Genomic DNA, 24,446 nt, shown 5'->3' with positions numbered 1-24,446 from the left:
TACCAGTCTACTGCATGTCTATTTCACACTTGGTTGAGCTATTCTTCCATTAATGGACATGGGATGACTCCATCTTTCTGCTATTATGAACTTAGCTTTATTTTAACCTCAGCTAAATGTGTGCACACCTCAAACTATGTTTGCAATAAGAAAGCCCAAAGGAATGCTCAAGTTAAGTGAAGTCAAAACGGCAAGACTCATGACATCTAATGAGCCACTTGATGCCAACGCCCTAGCAGACATTATCTTGCTGTGGTCCTCTGAGAAAGGAGAAGGTGCTGATGTCTTGGCAGGGCCTCTGTGGAACGTGGAATGTGGCACATGTTTCAACCACGGGGCGGTTCTGCTTCCTCTGCTTCCCTCTGAACTATTTCTTGCCAAGCCTTCAAGTTTTCATCACACATAGAGGCCGTCAGCCCTTCTGTCACACATGCATCAATGATGCTTTCTTTCTCCCTTTGCTTTTTTCTGATTATCCTCTGGCCACACAGTTGTGTCCTGTCACAGATGCCAGGGTATACTCAACATGAGAGCTGGTTCTAGAATGTTCTTTGGTTAGAAGGCAGCCTTTCCGTGGATGATGGCGATGACTTCTCAAAGATAAAAGCACTGAAGGAACCAGTAGAGAGTAAATGATGCCCACAGGCCCCCCCTCCACCTTGGGAGTTGGATGGTTCTTAAACCCCCAGTTCCTCAGAGACTCCTGACAAACTCCTACTTTTCCACTTTCACTTCTCAGTTCTTCGAAAGCAGAGATGCTACTGGGTCAGAAAAGTTCCCCTCTGGGGGAAGGGCCTCTGGGTTCTTTGTCTCTCCTTCCCTTTAGTTTCTTCCTCCCACACCCCTGTCCTCATAAACCTTGTAGAATTTTGATTTTTGTTTTCCCTTATTATTATTATTATTATTTTACTTTAGGCATAATAACTTACAGTACTATTAATGACAGAGTTCCAGGGCTGGAGAAATAGTCCTATGGTTAAGGCGCTTGCCTTGAACATGACCATCACATCCCTGGTACTGCCAGGAGTGATCCCTTAGCAGAACCAGGTGTAACCTGCAAACTAAAGAAACCCAAACAATAGTTTTAGGCATACATTATTCCGAACTCCACAGCCACAAAGAGAGTGTCAGTGGTCACCCACATATGTCTCAGGGTCTTCTGCTTCCTTCTCTCCTTGTTAGACTCAGTTCTGTAATTCTGTGGGTCTGTTGCCATTGACCAATTGCTATTCCCTTACTGTCCTTCTCTATATTGCTCCTACAAGCACGATCATTCAGAGCTTGTCTCTCTCCCTCTGGCAGACTTTGCTCATCATGATGACAACTTTGAGATTTGGTAACAATCCAAATTCTCATTTATTGAACACCTATTTGTGCCTTAGGCTTTACCAAACCTTTGACATGCTCTCTTTATTGTATTTATTAACTTATTTTATTACTTCATTGTGAAATGTCTATTTCTACTAGTATTGTTGATAGTGGAGTTTCAGTCATACAATGTGCCAACACCCATATCTTCAACACCCTACTTCTCTCTCCCTCTCTCTTTTTTTATTTCTCTCTCTTCCTTTTAGGCACTGTGGCTTGCAAAATGGTTACTGAAGAGATATCATGCATTTCATATTACCTCCTTTCAGCATCCAGTTCTTGTCCAGAGTGATGATTTCCAACTATCATTGCCATAGTGATCCCTTCTCTGTCCTAACTACACCCCTATCATTTCTGTTGTCTTTGAGTTTTATTCTAGACTATCTCATACTATGCCATTTCTTTCTTTTTAACATCGAGCAGATGAATGTGATCATCCTGTCTGTCCCTCTCCCTCTGACTCATTCACTTGGTATGATGCTCTCCATTGTTACCCAACATGGTTCTCTATAATGTCACCATCACCCAGGAGGGACCCTGATCTTTTTCTTTGCTCAATAAGAAACTTAAGGATGTCAGGTAGGTTGGCCCAAGACTCACATGCATAGCAGGCCTGGATGGCTCTTTGGGAATGTCACAGTGGGCCAGGATCTGAAGCCCTGATTTGGGGGTAAAATTCCAGGATTCCAGCTGATTGCTTCTCTGTTCTGGAGAGAATGAAGGGCTTAGAGATGGATCTAAAGAGAGAGAGAACCAAACAGGATGGTGCTGTGTTTACAGCACTGTTTATATGGCAAAGCAGTTCCTCTGTCCAAACAGCCTTACAAAGGCATTTTTAGGTACACAATTAGTTCATAAATTGGGAGCTTCCTGTCTTTGTCGGGGTTGCAGGAGGGGGTCAGTGTGGCCACTAGTTTTAGATGATACAGAAAGCTTGTGACTCCAGGGGAAAGGTGCCAAAGCTGCCTCAGAGGCCATCTTGGTCACATTGAGCTCTCTGCTGGGTCCAGTTCTGTTCCAGAGGCCTTGCCTTTGTGGATTCAGAAGCTGTGTTGGTCTTAGGAGGGGACCCAGAGGCTATGTGGGTCTCAGGAGGGGACCCAGAGGCTGTGATATGCTCAAGAGTAGAAGGCTTCCTGCCCAACCAGGCTGCTCAAGAATGGCCAGTGCTGGGACCAGAGAAATAGCAAGTGGTAGGGCATTTGCCTTGCATGCAGAACGGGGGTTCAAATCCCAGCATCCCATATGGTCCCCCGAGCCTGCCAGGGGCGATTTCTGAGCGTAGAGTCAGGAGTAGCCCCTGAGTGCTGCCAGGTGTGATTCCTCCCCCCCCCCCAAAAAAAAAAAGAAAAAGAAAAAGAAAAAAAAGAATGGCCAGTGCTGAGCGTGAGAGAGCCATGGATACCAAAATGATCCTTGCTTGCCAATAGCACCTCACCTGGGCTGATGCTGGGATTTGCCAAGCAAGCAGGGTTCGGATCAGATCTGGCCTACTTCCTTTACATGTCCTGTGAGGAAAATAAAAAAACCCTTCTTTTTTTCAGGGTGAGTGTTTGGGCCACACATGATGACACTCAGATGGTACTCCTGGCTCTGCACTCGAATTACTCCTGGTGGTGGTTGGGGGACTAAATGGGAAGCTGGGGATTAAACTCAGGTTGGCCTCATGTAAGGCAAGCACCTTCCCCACTATACTATTGCTTCAGTCTGAAATCTACCTTCTTGAAACATGACCCCTGCTAGGCTCTATACTGGCCCTAGTGTTTCAGTGCCAAACTTCTTCACATGGGGAAACTGGGAAAGAAGTGATTTGTACATAAGTAAAATGTTCTGACCACAGCCTCCTGCATGGGGAATATGCTTTTCAATTTTGTTTACTTGTCAGTGAACCACACCCATCAGTGCTCAGGGGCCACACCTGTTTGTTATGGTCTGTACAGAATGCTAAGATTCTGTTGTCTCAGCTGCAAATACACGCAAGGCAGGGACCTTAACCTCTGCACTATCTCTTCAGCCCTTCATTTTTGTTCAATGTTGTAGGAGTCACACCTGGCTATGCTGCGGGAGTGGAGAGGACATATAGTGTCAGCCAGGGACTAAAAACTACAAGGCATAGGCTTGAGCTATTTTTTTGAGCTCATATTTCTTGAGCTACATCCTTGGTCTCAATGGCCAGAATTATTCTGCCCACAGGGGAGGAAGGAAGGGGAATTAAATGGCAGAGGCAGGATTTGAATGACAAGGAAGACTCTTGCTCAAGAGAGAGCAGATCTGCAGACCGACAGGCTATCTGGTCGCTGCATACCCTTTGCTGTGCTGGCAGGTGGCAGCAGAGGGTCTGGCTGGAGGGTGAGACCCCCCTCCCGGGCTGAGTAAGGACTTAAACTTTGCTTCACTCTCACTGGCACGCCTGTGCCACACCTCAACAGACCTAGTTTCAATGGTCTCTGGGGGATCACTTCTGGGCTCAGCACCCCAGAGTCCTCTGAACTGGTGCAAAGGGCTGGGGCCAAGAGTCAGTGTAGAGAATGATGGAGGGCAGGAGGAGCCATTTTCACCATGGACCAACTATTACAGATATTGACATTGGGCAAGACAAATAAAATCTCAGAATTTTTCTTCCTTCATTTTGCGTTTTTTTGTGGTGACGCTTGGGATTATCCCCAACTTGGTGCTTAGGGGTTGCTTCAGGCAGTGATCAGGTACATGGGGTGCTGGGAATTAAAGTGGGGGGCTCCTGCAAACAAAGTGTGCCTTCTGTCTCTTAGTGCTTCCCTTTCCTTACTTTCAACATGACAAGTCACTAGATAAGGGTTAAGGCATTTGTTTTGATTGTGGGTTTGATCCCCTACACCACAGTTGGTCTTCTGAGCACTTGGGAGTGATCCCTAAACACAAGAGCTGGGGTAGCCCCTGAATAATCTGGGGTACATTCTCCATACCTCTCCATAAAAACTAAAGAAAATTAGCATGAAGAGTCTCTCCCAGCAGTTATTCCATACAGCATTTGTTGGAACATTAGGGTTAGATGCAGAAAGAGTTTACAGCAGTAGGAAAGACAGTTAAGACAAAATGGTGAAGAGGTAAAGGTAAGGAAGTGGTCAAAGCCCGGTTCGATTCCCAGCATCCCATATGGTCCTCCAGCATGCCAGGGGAGATTTCTGAGTGCAGAGCCAGGAGGAACTGCTGAGTACCACTGGGTGTGGCCCCCAAACCAATCAATGATTCAATAAAGTTTAAAAAATTGAAAAAGAAAAGGAAGTGGTCAAAGTTCTCAGCCAGAATTTCTTCTGGGATCCTAGAGTTCTAGCTTCAAATAAATGATTATTCCCTTGGTGAGCACTGAGGGCTGAGCCTTGGATGTGAGGAAAAAGAGGGGCTAACAGGATGGTGTTGAGTCAGCAAAGTCAGCTCCAGACTTTCTTTTCTATTTTAAAAGAACTTTTTTCTTTTTAATTAAAAAATAGTGATTATGGGGCTGGAGAGATAGCATGGAGGTATGCAATCAGAAGGTTGGTGGTTCAAATCCTGGCATCCCATATGGTCTCCTGAGCCTGCCAGGGGCGATTTCTGAGCATAGAGCCAGGAGGAACCCCTGAGCGTGGCAGGGTGTGACCCCCCCAAAAAAAAACAGTGATTATGGCGGACCACGACGGATCATGGTTCGTTCCCCCGGCGTCCCATATGGTCCCCCAAGCCAACTCTGCTCTTGATACATTTGCATTGAAGAGTCCTCAACTTGACATCAAAGGTAGTCATTACCAGAGCTTTAAAATAGGACACTCTGTGGATAGGAAAATACATCGTTTTACCTTAAAAATTAGGTATTATGGGCTGGTGAGACAATATAGCAGGTAGAGTGTTTGCCTTGCACGCAACTGACCCAGGTTCAATCCCTGGCATCTTATATGGATCCTTGAGCTCACCAGAAGTGATCCTAAGAAGTGAGTATTGAGCCAGAAGTAACCTTTGAGCACTTCTGGGCATAGCTTCCCCAATATATATATAGTTGGAACACATGCGATTGAAAATACCACATATGTAGCAACGTGGATTACATAAAGGCAAGCTTAGAGGGAAGTTTTATAACTTTAATGCCTTTCTGAGAACACACGAAAGTGAAAATTAAGCCGTTGTTTCTCTGTCTGGCTTGGGTCTTGCATGGGGAGTGTGCCACTATACAACAGGGCACGAAGCCATGTTATTCAGGCCTCTGGGCTTAATCAGGTTTGAGACAAAATGTTACATATGTCACCATGGAGGAACAATTATAATTCCTCACCCTTCAGTCTCCTAATCTTTGCATCTCTTTTCCCACTTGATTCCCAGGTGGTGGTAAGTGGAAACCAGTTCATGTCAGCTTGTGAGAGTTGAGCATGTGCCAGTCACCTATTCCTTGGCATCACATTGGTTTTTTTTTTTTTTTTTTTTTTTTTTGGTTTCTGGGCCACACCTGGCAGTGCTCAGGGGTTACTCCTGGCTGTCTACTCAGAAATAGCTCCTGGCAGGCACGGGGGACCCTATGGGACACCGGGATTCAAACCAACCACCTTAGGTCCTGGATCGGCTGCTTGCAAGGCAAACGCCGCTGTGCTATCTCTCCGGGCCCCATCACATTGATCTTATGGAAAGACAATGGGGAGAGTATTTATACCATATAAATTGGAAAGTTGGAGCTGGAGAGATAACATGGAGGTAAGGTGATTGCCTTGCATACGTAGGATGGTGGTTCGAATCCTGGCATCCCATATGGTCCCCCGAGCCTGCCAGGAGAGATTTCTGAGTGTTGAGCCAGGAGTAATCCCTGAGCACTGCCAGGTGTGACCCAAAAACCAAAAAAAAAAAATTGGAAAGTTGAGGCCAGAGAGATAGCACAGTGATAGGGCATTTGCCTTGCAAGAGGCTGCCCAGGATGGACTTGGGTCCATTTGGTTGGTCCCCCAAGTCAGGGACTATTTCTGAGCACATAGCCAAGAGTAACTCCTGAGTGTCACCGGGTGTGGCCCCCCAAAAAAACCAAAAGAAAAAGATATTGGAAAGTACTATAAGTTTATAGATCCATCTATTATCTGTCTTTATCATCTATTGTTAACCTAACTATCTTTTAGGTCTGTCAACCAGCAATCAATCCATTCATCAAACCATCCATCCATTCATCCATTCATCCTTCTATCCATTCATCCACCCATTCATTCACCTGTCCATCTGTCCACCAATTCATCCAGGCATCCATTCATCCATTCATTTCTGTCTCTATTTCTCTTTCTACATACCTCTATCTATCTATCTATCTGTCTAACTGTCTATCTATCTATCTATCTATCTATCTATCTATCTATCTATCTATCTATCTATCTATCTATCTATCTATCTATATCTACCTACCTACCTACCTACCTACCTACCTACCTACCTACCTACCTACCTACCTACCTACCTACCTACCTATCTATCTACTTATGCATCTTTGATGGGCAGCTTTACTACTCTGGAACACACCAGAATACCCAGAATACTATTCTCTCCTGCCTCTCCTTTTCCTCCTTGCTGCTCTAAAACAGTCATCAAAGCTGATTCATCTTCACCTCTGCAATGCTGAACTTGGCATGCCCGGACTCAATTCTTTTTTTTTGGGAGGGGCACACCCAGCAGTGCTCAGGGGTTACTCCTGGCTGGCTGCTCAGAAATAGCTCCTGGCAGGCACAGGGGACCATATGGGACACCAAGATTCAAACCAACCACCTTTGGTCCTGGATTGGCTGATTGCAAGGCAAGCACCGCTGTGCTATCTCTCTGGGCCCAGGACTCAATTCTTGACCTCATTCTTTCAATCTTATTCACCCATTGTCTTTCTGGTGTTATTTAGTCCAACACTTGTAGCTGCCTTTCAACACCCTGACTTCCAAAGGGTCTATTCCAAGTTCCATCCCCATGGCCAGCCCTGACTTCAGACTCCTGTGCACCCCTGCAGACCCACCCTGCTTGGGACAGGTTAGATTTGCAGTATATGTTGGATATCAAGTGGATAGGGGTTCTCTTGAGTCACACTTTCATCAACTGAGGGAAGAATGGAGCAGCTATCACCAGAAGAAGTCAGGGAATGTTCCAGGATGGAAGTGGCCACTTGCTGGAGCTATTAAGTTATTCCAAAGGGGGGCCGGTGAGGTGGCACTAGAGGTAAGGTGTCTGCCTTGCAAGCGCTAGCCAAGGAAGGACTGCGGTTCAATCCCCTGACATCCTATATGGTCCCCCCAAGCCAGGGGCGATTTCTGAGCGCTTAGCCAGCAGTAACCCCTGAGCATCAAACAGGTGTGGCCTCCCCCAAATAAAATTCCAAATGGCTGTTTGCCTGCGTAGGTTCCTGCAGTTCTGGTATCTCTCCTCAGCCACCCCCAAAAAATCATGGAGAAAGAATTGAGACTTAAACATTGTATTTATTGATTTTTTATTTTTTAAACAACTTTATTGATTTATTGATTTTTGATTGTTTTTTGGGCCATACTCAGTGGTGCTTAGGGGTTACTCTTGCTCTGCACTCAGAAATTGCCCCTGGCAGGCTGGGGGACCACATGGGATGACTGGAACCGAACCAGGTCCCTCTCAGTCAGCAGGCAAAAGCCTTACAACTATGCTATCTCTCAGGCCCCTAAACATATTTAAAGTAAAGAATGTGTTATGTGATCCACATAAATCTGGAGTAGAATTTCAATAATCTTTCAGTAATGCAGATAGTCATCTATCTAAATATCTTAGCATAACATTAAAAAATGACAGGGGGGGCCGGGTAGGTGGCGCTGGAGGTAAGGTGTCTGCCTTGCAAGCGCTAGCCAAGGAAGGACCGCGGTTCAATCCCCCGGCGTCCCATATGGTCCCCCCAAGCCAGGAGCGATTTCTGAGCACATAGCCAGGAGTAACCCCTGAGCGCCAAACGGGTGTGGCCCAAAAACCAAAAACAGGGGCCGGGCGGTGGCGCTAAAGGTAAGGTGCCTGCCTTGCCTGCGCTAGCCTTGGACGGACCGCAGTTCGATCCCCCGGTGTCCCATATGGTCCCCCAAGCCAGGAGCAACTTCTGAGCACATAGCCAGGAGTAACCCCTGAGCATTACCGGGTGTGGCCCAAAAATCAAAAAAAAAAAAAAAACAAAAAACAAAAAACAAACAAACAAAAAAAATGACAGGGGCCAAAGTGACAGTATAGCAAGGAGGGCACTTGCCTTGCATGTAGACAAGCTGGACTCTACTCCTACATTCTGTATGGTCCCCCAGGTAGTTACAGGAGTAATTTCTTAGTGTAGAGCTAAGTTTAAGACCTGAGCACAGAGGGTTGGCCCAAAAAGAAAAAAAAATGATAGTGACTTGAAAGTTTTCTTTTAAAATACTTTTTGTCTCATAAAATACTTTTATCTTAAAATATCAAAGTGATGGGGCCAGAGTGGTGGTGCAGCAGTAGGGCGTTTGCCTTGCACATGGATGACCCAGGACGGACCACAGTTCGATCCCCCGGAGACCCATGTGGTCCCTAAGCCAGGAGCCATTTTTTTGGTTTAGTTTTTGTTTTTGGGTCACACCTGGAAGTGCTCAGGGGTTACTCCTGGCAGGTACGAGGTACCATATAAGATGCTGGGATTCGAACCACCATCCATCCTGGATTGGCTGTGTGCAAGGCAAATGCCCTACTGCTGTGCTATCTCTCCAGCCCCAGGAGCATTTTCTGAGCACAGAGCCAGGAGTAACCCATGACATCAACGGGTGTGGCCCAAAAGCCAAAAAAAAAAAAAAATTAAAGTGATGAGCTGGAGTGATAGCAGGTAGGGTAGGGCATTTATCCTGCATGTGCCTCACCCAGGTTGTATCCCTGACATCCCATATGTTCCCCTAAATTGTCAGGAGTAATTTCTGAGTTCAAACCCTGGAGTTACTCCTGATCACTGAGTGTGATCCAAAATATAAAACAAAACAAACACAGAAAATGCAGTGAATAGGGATGGTGATGACTCATTGATTAATGCACCTACCTTGTAAAGCACAGGGTCTTGAGTTCGGTCCTTGGTGCCATGTACTGTCTGAAATCCCCTGAGCTGCTTGCCAGGGGCACTACAAACATATGTGTGCAAGACTCATGACTAAAAGGATGCAGACCCCAGAGCAAACACTGCATTCTGACATGCGACTGTGGCGAGTTCCAGCGCCATCAACTAACATCATTAGCAGAGGGGAGGGAATGGGGGTGAAATAAAAGCAACCAAAAATGGTGGCACAGAAGCAGGACAGATAGATGGAAAATATGAAGGTGGGTCCAGAATGATTGAGGCCTGAGCATTTCCTGATCCAGGAACCAAACCTCAAAATTGGAAGGAGATGGGGTGACCAGAGCTAGCTGAACTCTGGCTGTCCTCAAGGGAAGGAGAGTTATAAAAAAAAGTGATTGAGGGGCCGGAGCGGTGGTGCAAGTGGTAGGGCTTTTGCCTTGCATGTGCTAACCTAGGATGAACCGTGGTTTAATCCCCCGGCATCCCATATGGTCCCCCAAGCCAGGAGTGATTTCTGAGCACATAGCCAGGAGTAACCCCTGAGCTTCACAGGGTGTGGCCCAAAAAGCTAAAAAAAAAACAGTGATTTAAGTTAACTAATGAAGTGATGCAACTTAAGGAAAGCAAGAAACAGTCCCAGACAAGAGGAATGTAAGGAGGCTAATTTAATGGGTCACCCAGGTTGGGGTCCTGGGACCAAACAAAGATGTGAATGGTGGGAGGGGGGGTTAGGATCGTGTCTTAATGCTAGTTTGTTAGTTGCAACATATATGCCAGGTCAAGTGAAAGACCATAAAGTGAGGAGTACATGGGAACTCTTCTGACTTTGTGATTCTTCTGGAAGGGATGTGTGAATTTGGAGCAAAGACCCCAGTAACAGCAGCTTTCCATCACATTGTTTCAGGGGTGCATGTTATCCACAGAGTTCTCTCCATTAATACTGGCCTTGCCTACCTACCATGTGGTGAGAGGGCTGGGCATAATACTGGTGAGTGACTTCTGTGCGCTGTCTTGGGAAGCAAGGCCCCTTACAGATTGTAGGGGTACCTGGAGGACCCAGAGTGATCCTTGTCCTTCTCCATACCTTCCACTTTTTAATTTTGGGGGGGTTGAGCCACACCTGGCAGTGCTCAGGGGTTACTCCTGGCTCTGTGGCAGGCTTGCGGGGACCATATGGGATGCTGGGGGTTCGAACCCGGTTCATCCCGGGTCAGCAGCATGCAAGGCAAATGCCCTACCACTGTACTATCATTCCGGCCCACTTTTTAATTTTTTCTTTTTTACTGAATCACCAGGATTTACAAAGTTACATGTTAGTCATGGTTGAGTTTCAGTTGTACAATGTTTCAGAATTTTCAGGATAATGTTTCACTTGTACAATTTTTCACTTCCCTTTAGTGTCCACTTCTCTTCAATGAGTTCCCCAACTTTCCTCCACCATCTCCCCAGACAGTCTCTATGACAGGCATATTTTCCTTTCCCTTTTTTCCTTCTAGGCACCGTGGTCTGCAATACAGTTACTGAGAGGATAACATGTGTATCACTTTATCTCCTTTCGGCACCCCGTCCACATCTAGAGTGACCACTTGCCCCTGTCATCGTCATAGTGGTCCCTTTCCTGTCCTATCCCCTCCCCCATGTGACCAGCTTCCTACTTCCTTTCCCTTTTGACCCTTAGCAAATTTTTTCCCTTCAATCTTTGCTGTTTATAGAAAAGAAAGTTTATTTGTATAACAACCCTGTTTTAGAAACACAAATCCAGGCCGGAGCGATAGCATAGCGGTAGGGTGTTTGCCTTGTATGCGGCTGAACCAGGATGGACTGCGGCTCAGTCCCATAAAGTCTTATATGGTTCCCCCAAACCAGGAACGATTTCTGAGCACATACTGGGAGTAACCCCTGAGCGTCACCTGGGTGTGCCTCCCCCAAAATAACAACAACAAAAAAATACAAATCCACTTATATCTGCATGCCTGGACAGAAACTCCACTTCCCTGTGCCTTCATTTCCCCACTTGACTCTCAGTTTCTCTTCTAGAAGGTGGGGACACTAATCTCCTTCCCTTCAAGGTTGTGGGCAGCAAACTTGTGCTTAGAATGGTGACTATGCAGGGGTGTGTCCTGCAGCGGGTCAGGTCAGACTGATGGGGTTAGGATTCCCCTAGGAGTGCTGGTGTTGGGTACTGGCCATTATAGGTTGGCTGCACCCCTGGGAAAGGAGTGGGAAGCTGAGGGGGAAGCTCCTTCCTGCTGAGGGGCACAGCTGCAAGCAATCTGCAGCCAACACTCTTGGCAGCAAGCGGCTCAGTCCTGGGGGTCTGGGCACCTCCCCAGAGCACGCGCCCCATGTCTCTGCCTGCTGCACTGTTCGCTTCACTCCCGTGCATCCGGGGTTCGCTGCAGGGGGGGTAATAAAAACGTCAGCCTGGATTAGAATGATGAAGGCACGTGTTCCACAGTCATTTGGCTGGAAATGGAATCCCCACATACTCCTTTAATTAAAAATAGCTTATTGGTTTTTGTTTTGGGGGGCCACTCCCTTGCTGAGGCTTGTTGCTCAGGGATGCACTGTTGGATGTTCTGGGTAACATGTTGCTCGGAGGTTCGAACCTGGACTCCTACAGGCAAAACATAAGCACGAGCCCCTTGAAACTCTCCCCAATCCTACTTCAAAATAAATTTTTGGAGGTTTACTTTTGGGCCACACCCAGTGGTGCTTGGGGACTATACCTGGCTTTGTGCTCAGGAAGAGGACCATACTTGGTGCCAGGAACTGAACTGGGGCAAGCTGCATGCAAAGCAAGTGTCATAATCTTTGTAGTGTCTTCCTGACCCTTAAAGGTGATTTTTTTGGGGGGATTCACATTGGCTGCATTCGGGGATTACTCCTGGCTCTATACTCAGAAGTCGCTCCTGGCTCAGGGACCCTATGGGATGCCGGGATTCAAACCACCATCCTTCTGCATGCAAGGCAAACAACCTACCTAGATCTATAGACTGGTGCCACAGCAGAGTTCTGTAGTTACAAGGAAATAGAATCACAGTGATTTAATTTCAGCCACTGAATAAGTATAAATTTTGCATTACGTGAGAAGAGTCAAACCCTCTTTGTTGAAGGAGTGAGGCAATTGCAGGTTTTTTTTGTTTTTGTTTTTTGGTTTATTTGTATTTGTTTGCTTTTTTATTTTGGGTCACACCCTATGGTGCTCAGAGGTTACTCATGGCTCTGGGTTTGAATCCAGGTCAGCCACTTATAAGGCAAATACCCTACCTATTGTACTATCTCTCTGGCCCCCACTGCAGTTTTGTGTGTGTGACTAAACTGAGTCCTGACTGTACTCTGATTGAGACCAGCCTAACACCTACCACAACTTCCTGAATCACAGGCCCGACTGCTCCTCTGTGGCTTCAAATCAGTCCCCAGGGAGACAGCAGTTCTCTCAATCCAGTGAGAATGAATGAGGTGAGAAGCTTCATGCTTGCAGAAGGGAGAGACTGTAGTTTCAGTGTCCAGACTGGAGGTGCGGAAATTGGTCTTAATGGTTAGGGAAATAATTGGCAGCTTTTTTTTTTTTTTTTCAAATTAAAGATGTTTACAAACTCAGGGGCTTGAGCATTAGCTCAGCGGTAGGGCATTTGCTTTGCACACTACCAACCCAAGACGGGCCCTGGTTCGATTCCTGGCATCCCATATGGTTCTTTGAGCCTGCCAGGAGTGATTTCTGAATGCAGAGCCAGGAGTAACTCCTGAGCACAGTGGGGTGTGGTCTCCAAATACCAAAAGTTAATAAATAAATTTTTTTTTTTTGGTTTTTGGGCCACACCCGGTAACGCTCAGGGGTTACTCCTGGCTATGCACTCAGAAGTCGCTCCTGGCTTGGGGGACCATATGGGACACCAGGGGATCGAACCGCGGTCCATCCAAGGCTAGCGCAGGCAAGGCAGGCACCTTACCTCTTGCACCACCTCCCGGCCCCCTAATAAATAAAATTTTTAAAAAATGATTTCAATGTGAGATAATGACGATTTGGGGGCCGGAGAGATAGCACGGAGGTAGGGTGTTTGCCTTGTGTGCAGGACAGTGGTTTGAATTCTGGCATCCCATATGGTCCCCAGCAGCCTGCCAGAGCGATTTCAGAGCCAAGAGTAACCCCTGAGTGCTGCTGGGTGTGACCCCCAAAAAAAAGATGTTTACGAACTTTCCCATTTTTTCTTTTTTTGGTTTTTGGACCACACCCGGCAGTGCTCAGGGGTTACTCCTGGCTGTCTCCTCAGAAATAGCTCCAGGCAGGCACGGGGGACCATATGGGACGCCGGGATTCGAACCAACCATCTTAGGTCCTGGATCGGCTGCTTGCAAGGCAAACGCCGCTGTGCTATCTCTCCAGCCTCAACATCAAACTTTCCCATTTTTTGTGGTGATGGTGACTATCTGACAGCACTTAAGGCTTACTCTTGGTTCTATACTCAGGAATTGCTTCTGGTAAGCTTAGAGAACTATATGGGATGCTGGGAACTGAACCTGAGTCACCCATGTTCAAGACAGGTGCCCTTCCTTCTCAGCCCCAGCTCAAAAACTTCTTACCAGTAACTCCATAAACTCAACAGAGCATTGCCTTGTGCCTCCATCTCACATGAGCTGGTGAAGGGGGCTGTCCCCACAAGGTCTGCTTAGTTGGGGCCCGGGGTCTGCAGCTTTGCACCCAGCTGGACAGGGTTGCAGCTGGTCTGGTCTGACTGTAATAAAGAGCAGGGTCAGCCACGGGGCCGCCCCAGCCCAGCGGCAGGAAACTTTCCAGGAGCACCTGCTTCCTGACACACTGTCAGGGGCTCCCGGGCACCGTCCGGGCGCTGCCCCACGTGCTGTTTGCATTAGGGGTTTAGAAAAACAAGGCGGCGTCGACAAGTTGCTCTTTAATCTTTCTAGGTGAATCCCAAAGGCTCACCCCAGTCTCACTCCTGCTCTCCTTGCCAGCTCTTCTCAGGAAGTCTCACATATCTACATGCCTGCACAAAAATCTACACGCATCTACATACACAATCGCACACATGTCCACAACACACTCGATCCACAGACACCCACAGAGGCGCTATGTTCCTATATCCACACACGGACACAGGTTCACATGCATACATAGTCACACCTGTCTGCCAACACACAATACAGTTAAAACCTATATTCACGCTATGTAGACACACACATATACATATATGTGTACATATACATACACCCAATATACATATATCCACACCCACTCCTACTACGCAACATGATCACCACATTCACATGTGTCCGACACTTACAGAATACTTTCACAATGCCCACACGCCCCTATGTCATGCATAATTACACACCGCATGTCCATACAAGCACAAATACATACAAATACATACGGCACACTGTTACACTCATATATGATTGTTAACATACTCATAGGCACATTTACCACATGTCTACATACTTAAAATTCACTCACTGAATAAGTCAAAGAGAGAGAGATAGACACAGAATAGTCCTCCTCATCTGTGGGATTTAAGAAAAATAAAAGACTTTTGGGATCGGAGCTATAGCACAGTGGTAAGGCGTTGGCCAACACAAGATGGACCCCGGTGTGACCAGCGAGGTGGCACTAGAGGTAAGGTGTCTGCCTTGCAAGCGCTAGCCAAGGAAAGGACCTCGGTTCGATCCCTGGGCGTCCCATATGGTCCCCCCAAGCCAGGGGCAATTTCTGAGCGCTTAGCTAGGAGTAACCCCTGAGCATCAAACGGGTGTGGCCCCAAAACCCCCCCAAAAAAAAAAAGATGGACCCCAGTTTGAATCCCGGCATCCCATATAGTCCCCCAAGCCTGCCAAGAGCGACTTCTGAGCACAGTAACCCCTGAGCGCCGCCTGGTGTGGCCCAACCCCCCTAAAAAAAAAAAGGAAAATAAAGACTTTATTGTACTAATACCCAGAGACAATAGAGATGAAGGCTGGAAGGACAATTCACGTTATGAAGTGTCGGGTTACTGATCCTCTTATAATGAAGCTTACCATGAGGAGTGGTGAGTTCAGTTAGAGAAATAACTACACTGACAACTTTCATGACAATATGACAATGGTAGTGAGTGAGAGAAGTAGTATGCCTGTCTCGAATACCAGCAGGGGTGGGGGAGATGGGAGATGGGGGGCATTGCTGGTGGGAAGGTTGCGCTGGTGAAGGGGGGTGTTCTGTTTAGGACTGGAACCCAACTACAAACATGTGCTTAAATAAATATATTATTAAAAATAAAATTTACTCACTCAAATGCATACTTATACATACGCATACATACAATTCAGATATGCACACACACATCTGCAGTCATTTACACATCTCCCCTTACAGAGTTCTGAACAAGAACTTCCTCTCAAGGTACCCAGGGAATGAACCAGCTCCTGGGCCCAGCAAGCCTGGGTCCTAACATACACTGCAGTGGGGCCTCCAAGTGGATCCTGTTGTGTATGTAAACATTTCAATGGGATTATTACGTTACTGACCCTACCCTGATCGGTGATTGTGCCCTACCCTAGGGTGTGATCTGGCATTCTGCTCCTTTGTCTAGAATGAAAGGAAGCTGCTAGTGGCCCTTCTACATGTGTGTGTTAGAACAGTGCTCGGCACAAAGCCGGGCCCTGGGAGAGCTTCATTGTAATAGGATCAGTAACCCAACACGGCTGGACCTTCCAGCCCTCATCTCTATTGTCTATGGGTATTATTACAATAAAGTTTTTTTTACTTTTCTTAAATCCCACAGATGAGTCTCACTATTCTGTGTTTATCTCTCTCCCTTTGACTTATTGAGTGAGTGCATTTTAAATATGTAGACATGTGGTAGATTTGCCTATGAGTATGTTAACAATCATATCTGAGTGTAACAGTGTATGACATGTGTCATGTGGACATGTGGCATGTATTTATGCATTAGATAGGGTTGTGTAGGCATTGTGTTTTGAGTTGGAGTCATTTCCACATGTATGTATAGTTCTGTAGTCTGCGGCCCCAGCAGGATCTGGTACAAAAACTGGTGTTTGCAAGCACCCCAGGGAAAGGAATGTCCTCTGACAAATGTCACAGACACACCATGCACCCCAACTGCACCCCTAAGTGTGCATGAGTTCCAGACAGAGTTACAGCAAAGGGAAAGAGCCCACACAGTGATGGAAGGAATCAACTCAAGTCACAGAAAACTCTAACAAACCAAAGGGTGGAAGCAATTTCCCCGAAGGTCACTCTGGTCTCCTGGCAGTCCGAGCCTCCTGAGAGTAGGGGAAGCTGAGGCACAGAGAGGAGGAGCTGCTCTCCTGAGCATACTCTACATGCCTACAAGCTGCTGCAGACTTTCCAGGGTGGTCCTGTCAGAGGGTTGACTTCCTCAAAGGGTGCATCAGACAGTCCTGAGGAGGAGCCTGGTATGGGCAGGAGAAGCAGGAGGAAGGCCTTTTGGGTTGTCAGGGCCACAGGAAGTTGGGATGGCCTTAGTGATGCCCCTATCTGGAGCGAGCCCTGCCTGTCCAACTGAAGAGGACCCAGTTTCCAGCGGTTCTGGGGGTGAGGGAGGGCAGGAGGGTTGGAAGGAGGGTTCCAGAGGAGACTAGGATGGGCACCCTGGGGTCGTGCCAGTCCTGTGGCTGGCAGATGGTTCCCTGGAGCAGGTTCTGGCCTATTCTACTCCCCCGCCCCAGCCCTGGGGCCAGTGCGCAGGCCTGATGTCCCTCCAGAACAAAGCGTCCTGCAGGAATTCCGGCCTGGTAATGGATGCATTGTGGAGCCGGGCACCCTGCCCAGTGCCTCCCTATCCCCAGTCCTCCTGTTACTCCCCCCCAGCAGGTCTGCTCCCAGCATGGGGACTTGGAAGTCACCATCAACACTTAAGATCGCCTGGACCCCTTCCTCCCCAGGCCCTGAGTCCCACAGCTGTGCTCATGCTCTCCTCACCTCTCACCTTCCGCTCCTCAAAAGTGTTTGCCTTCCACCAGAGAGGGCTGGGAGGGGCCTTCCTGGCGGCCCTCACTGGGCCCAACCCAGACTCCCAGGCTGTTAGAGCAGCAAAGATTTCCTTCCTGAAAAACATGGCAGCTTTCCGTCTCCGCGCCCCCCCCTCACCCCTGCCCAGCCCTCATGGGGCCAGGCCCACCTGGACAGAGGCCCCAGGGATGCAGCTGGGGTGCTCCCCCTGGGGGAGTCTCACCTCTCATACGCAGGAGAGGCTCTTCTGTGAGTCAGGTGGAGGCAGTCTCCCACCACTAGACTGGCACCAGGTTTGCACCCAGCCTGCCAAGCCCAGTACAAATTTAGAAAGCCAATTTGCTTCAACCCTGAAGCACCCAGTGACCTCATTCATATGAACAGTCACTTCCTGTCACCTTCATCAAACCCAATGAGCTTTGCCTTCAACAGGAAACTTCCTGACTCTTGGTCCCAGCTGCTCCAGTCTCCCCACCCCATGCTGGTTTGGTCACTTTGTTCCCACCTCAGAAGAGTTGAGGAACCAACCATTACCCCAAATGCTACCAAACTCCCCACTTTCATCCTTTCCCTCCCTTGCTGCTCTTCAACTCTAAGCCATAGTAGGCCTGAGAAGTCTGCCCACCAGCACCCCCACTTCCCAAGGGCTCCCTCCCTGTACCCCCAGATGCAACAGACTCAGTGGGGGCACTCCTTCCTTGGCCCTCTGTCTCTTGTGGTATGGACTTGGCTAATGGAGCTGGTTCTCTAGACCAACAGGAAGGTCGGTGTGGCCAGAGAAGGAGAGAAGGGGGTCGCTGTCTGTGGTATTCGTGACACCTAGGATTGAACTTGGTCCTGTAGAAAGGCCTGATAAGTAAACCCTGTGGGATAGTGGGTCAAAAGGCTGCCTGGGGCGACGCATGGGCAATCTGTGAACCTGACACCATCATGAGGATTTTAATGTTCTATCATATTTTATTGTGAGTAGATGTAATGGTGATACTGTAGTTTGGGGGTTTGCTGTTGGAAACCCTTCGACCAACTTCATTTTTTTTTTTTTTTTTTTTGGAAAGGGGATGACTTTCTATTACATCAAGGCAAGACCTTGCATCCTTTGCTGATAGCAATGAATTCAGGGGTAGGCATTATTGAAAGTCAGTCTGAGGGATTGAGCACTTGCCTTGCAGTTGTGAGGTGCTGGATTTAGTACCCAGCATCACAAAAACAAAAAGAGTAAATCAGAAAATCATAGACATCTGTTTCCTGACAGCCGTGAAACGGAGCAGATGAAAGGGCTGGAATCATTGCAATCCTTTCTCCACCAGGAGGAGAGAGAAATCCCCCAGAGGTGTGTCAGATTATAGTACTGGTGTTTAGAGCTCTGCTCTGGTCCTTCAATTGGGCTCTTGGCTAATTAAATCAAGCACATAGCTACCTACATTCAGAAAGACTTTGCTCTAGAATCTCATCAGAAATCCTCAGAAAGTTTCTTCTACTTCCATCTGTAATCTTTCCTTTATTTTCCTTCCTCTTTCTTTTATTCTTAAGGAGACCTGGTTGAGTCTCCATCCACTAGGTTGGTGTTGGAGGCCAGTGGCTTATTTTTGTTGTTCAATTATAATTTTTTTTTTGTGGTTTTTGGGTCACACCCGGCAGTGCTCAGGGGTTACTCCTGGCTCCATGCTCAGAAATTGCTCCTGGCAGGCACAGGGGACCATATGGGACGCCGGGATTCGAACCGATGACCTTCTGCATGAAAGGCAAACGCCCTACCTCCATGCTATCTCTCCGGCCCCGAATTATAAATTTTTTAAAAAAATTTGGACCACATCTAATGGGTGCTCAGGTCTTACTTTCACCAAGCTCTGTGCCCAGGGGTCACTTCTGGTCGGTCCTGGGGGACCATATAAGGTGCCAGGGATTGAACTTGGATTGGCTGCATGCAAGGCAATTACTTTACCTGCTGTATTGTTGCTCTGTCCTGCCAGTGGTTCACTGGAGCTTGTTCATGTTCTTCATGTTATCTGGGCCCTGGTGGCTGGTATATATAGTTCTTATCCTTATGGGGACCAGAATTTTGGATGTCAGAGTTTTAATACATTATTCACTCTTTTCCCAAATGATCAGTAAGAGCCTTGCTAATGAACTTAGGGGGTGAATTGGTTCATTGTTTTTGCTGTCAGTTCGCTTTCAGTTTCTCCAGAACTTATCTCCTGCTTCACCCCATTTCCTTGCTAATCCTGTCCAGGGTCATTCTGCATGGAAACTCTGCATTGCCTGTGTCATTAGCCCAGATTCTTTGCACCTCTGTCGCTTCCTCCTCCAGTTCCCAGTTCCATCTCCTTCAAGAGCTTTCCTGGCCTTAGGCCCCTTTTTATTGATATACTCCATTTCTTTTTTTTAAATTATCTTTATTTAAACACCGTGATTACAAATATAATTGTAGTTGTATGATTACAGTCATGTAAAGAACACCCCCCTTCACCAGTGCAGGATTCCCACCACCAATTTCCCAGATCTACCTACTCCCCACCCCACCCACACCTGTACTCGAGACAGGCTTTCTTTTTCCCTCATTCATTCACATTGTTATGATAGTTTTCAGTGTAGTTATTTCTCTAACTGCACTTATCACTCTATGTGGTGAGCTTCAAGCCATGAGCTGCACCTACATGAGAGGATGGGGGGAAGTAAGGGTTGGGACTGAGGCAGTAAAATATTAGAAATGAGCTTTGTAGGGCAGTATCAAGGTCCCAATACAAGATGGATATTATGGATATGTAGAATATATGCACACAATACTATCAATATGAAAACAAAGAGAAAAAATTTCCACTGACTGTCCCAACATAAATCAGTGCTAGAACAGCCTGCCTTCCTCCCAGAGTGCATTCCCATTAGTGTAGGGGGAGAGAGGGGGAAAGCCTGTTGACACCTATAGAGTCCACCTAGACCGGTGCCCAGGGAAAGACTGAAGTCCAGGGGAGAAAAACCCTATACCTGGCAAGAGCTGGTCTCCAGAATCAAGGAGAAAACCAGAAGCCAAATGTCTGCCTGCCCTCCTCCCCATGCGCCTCCCCCCTGGAGTACAGAGGGATGGGGGAAACCTGAGGACCACTAAGAGTCCACCTGAACCCACTTCTGGCCATCTGAGCTGGCACCCAGGGAAGGCCTGGAGTCAGGGGAAAAAGATAAGCACGGTTGGGGGCCTGCCAAGCCTCCCAGCACTCCCCAAGCCAGGGAGAAGGGCTCTGATATGGGGCCTCCCCAAACCCCATACCTGGCAAGAGCTGGTCTCCAGAATCAAAGAGAAAACCAGAAGCCATATGTCTGCCCGCCCTCCTCCCCATGCACCTCCCCGCACTGGAGTATGGAGGGCGTGGGGAACCTGAGGACCAGTAAGAGTCCACCTGAACCCACTTCTGGCCATCTGAGCTGGCACCCAGGGAAGGCCTGAGATATACTCCATTTCTTGCAGCACTCAGCACTCCTAGGAATGAAAATGTTGGCCTCTGCTTGCTTATCTTCTCTCTCCTCACTGGATGCTAAGTCATGTGAGGTGGGGTCTTGTCTGTCCTGCTTGAGCAGTCCTCATGCGACCACACTGTCTTGTTTGCATTTCTCTGTCTGTCTGTTTTCCTTTCTCTACTTTTTCCTTTTGGCACTGGGGTTTACACTATCTTTAATTAAAGGGAACCATGCATGTCACTTTATTCCCTTTCAGCATTCAGCTTTTGTCTAGAGTGATCAGTTCTAACTATTATTGTCAGAGTGAACCTTTCTCTGCTTTAACTGCCCTTACCACTCTTTGTGTCATGATTTCTACTACGAACTGGTCCTCCTAGCCCTCATCTTTATAGTCTCTAGGTATTATTACCATACTGCTTTTTATTTTATTTTTTTATATCCCACAAATGAGTGAGATTATTCTGTGTCTATCCTCCTTCTGACTCATTTCACTCCATCTCCATATCCATCCATGTATAAGTGATTTTCGTGACTTCATTTTTCCTTACGGAATGCATAGTATTCTATTATGTAGATGTACCACAGTTTCTTTATGTACTTATCTGTTGTCTGGCACCTGGTTGTTTCAGATTCTGGCTATTGTAAATAATGCTGTGATGAACATAGGAATGTGGAAGATATTTTTGTATTCTGGGAGGCTGGGCTGTCATGAGCCTTGGGCAGATTTTTTTTTTTTTTTTGAGTCACACCCAGCAGTGCTCAGGGATTACTTTTGGCTCTATGCTCAAAAATCGCTCCTGGCAGGCTCGGGGGACCATATGGGATGCTGGGACTCAAACCACCATCTTTCTGCATGCAAAGCAAATGCTCTACCTCCATACTATCTCTCCGGCCATTGGGCGGATTCTTAATGCCTGAATTTCTTTGTGATTGGTCTGTTCAAGTTAAGGACAAGGCTTGAAGATACCTTTCACCATTCATATCGCCTAAGGGGTGCATCTTGGGGATAGAAGTAGTTAGGAGTCATAGGAGCAGGTGTCAGAGTAGATGCCAGGTGCCCTTTGCAGAGGCCTGGGATAGGCCCTGACTGTCCCCTGCTGGTCCTGACTGGAGTGATATCTGGTTCCAGCTTGGTAGGTGATAAGTTGAAAGAGGAGTTTCAGGAGAAATAGGGGTTCCAGGATGTCCCACCCTGGTCCTTTCTTTTGTGGCCACTAGAAGAGCAGTTTTCCACTATAGCCTCGCTGATCATACCATGGTCCCCATGGCACTGAATATGCAAAGAGATTCTTTTATTTTTTTTTTGCTTTTGTTTTGGGTCACACCTGCAGCGCTCAGGAGTCACTCTTGGCTCTACACTCAGAAATCGCTCCTGGCAGGCTCAGGGGACCATATGGGATGCCCGGATTCAAACCACCATCCTTCTGCATGCAAGGCAAACACCCTACCTTCATGCTATCTCTCCAGCCCCAAGATTTATTTTTCTTATGCCTGGACTGATAAAGGGATTGATGAGGTCTGAACAGGGGGACCCACATGGAGTAACCTCGCTTCTATCTCAGTCCCACCTTCTTCATTCTCCCCTTGACTACTCCCCTCTCGGGAGCTTTCTGAAATGCTGCCGACCTCCTCCATCCCTGTTCCGGCCTGGGAACCCTTCGACTCTCCTCACTCAGTGCCCGGGCATGTGCCAGGAAGTGCCAAGGATTCCCCAGCTCTGAAAGGGAAGGCAGTTGTGCCTTTTGGGGCCCCCGGCTGGCTTTTCCAGCCTGTCCAAGCTGCCTTTCCAGAAACTCCCAGCCCCTTCCTGCCTGGCTTCCTGCCCAAGCCTTTCCTGGAATCAGGGTCCACCCAACCCCCAGTCCAGAGTGCCCACTGATATTTACACGGGTGACTCAGTGGGGTCCCCTAGCCTGAATCTCTTTTCTGATTCACAATATTGGGAATTTGGAAAACATCTTGGGGGTGCAGGCCCCCTACACCTCTCTCTAGGGTCTTCAAAGGGGAGATAGTAATGAGGGAGAGGATGGTAGGATGTTTAAATTTACTCTTTTTGAGGGGCCACACCCAGTGGTACTCGGGGGTTACTCATGGCTTTGTGTTTAGAAATAATTCCTGGTTAGGCCAGAGCTATAGCACAGTGGTAGGGTGTTCGTCTTGCATGCAATCGACCCAGAATGGACCTGGATTCAATTCTTGGCATCTCATACAGTCCCTTGAACCTACCAGGAGTGATTTCTGAGCCTAGAGCCAGGAGGAACCTCTGAACACCTCTGGGTGTGGCTCCAAAACCAAAAACCAAAAAAAGAAAAAGAGAAAAAGAAATATTTCTGACAAGCTCAGGGGACCATATGGGGATCAAGCCTGGTTTGGCTGTGTGCAAGGCAAACACCCTACCAGCTATGCTATCACTCTGGTTCTAAAACTTAATCTTAAAAATAAAAAAACAGGCCCGGAGAGATAGCACAGCAGCGTTTGCCTTGCAAGCAGCGATCCAGGACCAAAGGTGGTTGGTTCGAATCCCGGTGTCCCATATGGTCCCCCGAGCCTGCCAGGAGCTATTTCTGAGCAGACAGCCAGGAGTAACCCCTGAGCACCGCTGTGTGTGGCTCCAAAAAAATAAATAAATAAATAAAAAACAAGGAGCTGGAGAGATAGCACAGTGGTAGGGCATTTGCCTTGCACACAGCCTTTCCCGGATGAGCGGTGGTTAGAATCCAGGCATCCCATATGGTCCCCCGAGCCTGCCAGGTGCGACTTCTGAGTAGAGAGCCAGGAGTAACCCCAGAGTGCTGCAGGGTGTGACCCAAAATTAAAAAACAAAACAAGGGGCCCGGAGAGATAGCACAGCGGTGTTTGCCTTGCAAGCAGCCGATCCAGGACCAAAGGTGGTTGGTTCGAATCCCGGTGTCCCATATGGTCCCCCGAGCCTGCCAGGAGCTATTTCTGAGCAGACAGCCAGGAGTAACCCCTGAGCACCGCCGTGTGTGGCTCCAAAAAAAAAAAATAAATAAATAAAAAACAAGGAGCTGGAGAGATAGCACAGTGGTAGAGCATTTGCCTTGCACACAGCCTTTCCCGGATGAGCGGTGGTTAGAATCCAGGCATCCCATATGGTCCCCCGAGCCTGCCAGGTGCGACTTCTGAGTAGAGAGCCAGGAGTAACCCCAGAGTGCTGCAGGGTGTGACCCAAAATTAAAAAACAAAACAAGGGGCCCGGAGAGATAGCACAGCGGTGCTTGCCTTGCAAGCAGCCGATCCAGGACCAAAGGTGGTTGGTCCGAATCCCAGTGTCCCATACGGTCCCCTGTGCCTGCCAGGAGCTATTTCTGAGCAGCCAGGAGTAATCCCTGAGCACCGCCGGGTGTGGCCCAAAAACAAAAACAAAAAACCAAAAAAAAAAAAAAAACCAACAACACAAAGTATGTGGTGATGGACTTTTGGATGCACGAAACCGTGTCCTTGATAGTATTGTAAAAGTGTAAATCATGGTGGTTAAAACAAAACCAAGCAAAATAATTAGTGGGACCAGGGAGATAGTCCTAATATGAGTGACCTGTGGAATCACCCCACTGAGGTTGAATCACTGAACACTGTAGGTTTGAGTTCCCC

Source organism: Suncus etruscus, chromosome 20, assembly GCF_024139225.1.
Source record: "Suncus etruscus isolate mSunEtr1 chromosome 20, mSunEtr1.pri.cur, whole genome shotgun sequence".
Lineage (NCBI taxonomy): Eukaryota > Metazoa > Chordata > Mammalia > Eulipotyphla > Soricidae > Suncus > Suncus etruscus.
The sequence above is the reverse complement of the archived record's forward strand: the minus strand, read 5'-3'. Positions refer to the sequence as shown.